This window comes from Penaeus monodon, chromosome 31 (assembly GCF_015228065.2).
Source record: "Penaeus monodon isolate SGIC_2016 chromosome 31, NSTDA_Pmon_1, whole genome shotgun sequence".
NCBI lineage: Eukaryota > Metazoa > Arthropoda > Malacostraca > Decapoda > Penaeidae > Penaeus > Penaeus monodon.
Window position 1 is genome coordinate 4,477,610 of NC_051416.1, and position 308 is coordinate 4,477,917.

The 308-nt window shown below is 40.6% G+C and overlaps 1 protein-coding gene across 3 annotated transcripts in view; it reads left to right on the forward strand.

The window, feature by feature from the left end:
- Window positions 1-308, forward strand: part of LOC119593009 (protein white-like) — a gene marked incomplete at its 3' end in the record, with an annotated part of 10,442 nt that overhangs the window by 3,263 nt on the left and 6,871 nt on the right.

Genomic DNA, 308 nt, shown 5'->3' on the forward strand with positions numbered 1-308 from the left:
GCTAAAGTTTGAGTGTTTAGCTCTGTGCTCCACGGTTGATTGATCACTTCCTGTGGCATTGAAATCTCTTTTCTTCGAGTTTTTACATATGATATCGCTTATTGAATGCCTGTACTGATAAATGTCCTGATACTGTACTGGTAAAACCCGCAAAGCCCCACAGTTGGCGTAATTGCAACCAATTTTCACTTGCAAGAGACTTTCACTCTGAGATCACAAGTGTCGGTGGGGATTGGGGAACATAGGTGATTACCGTTTATGGATCAATTAAGTATTTAATTAGCGCGCTATAATTAGCATTCTGCTTG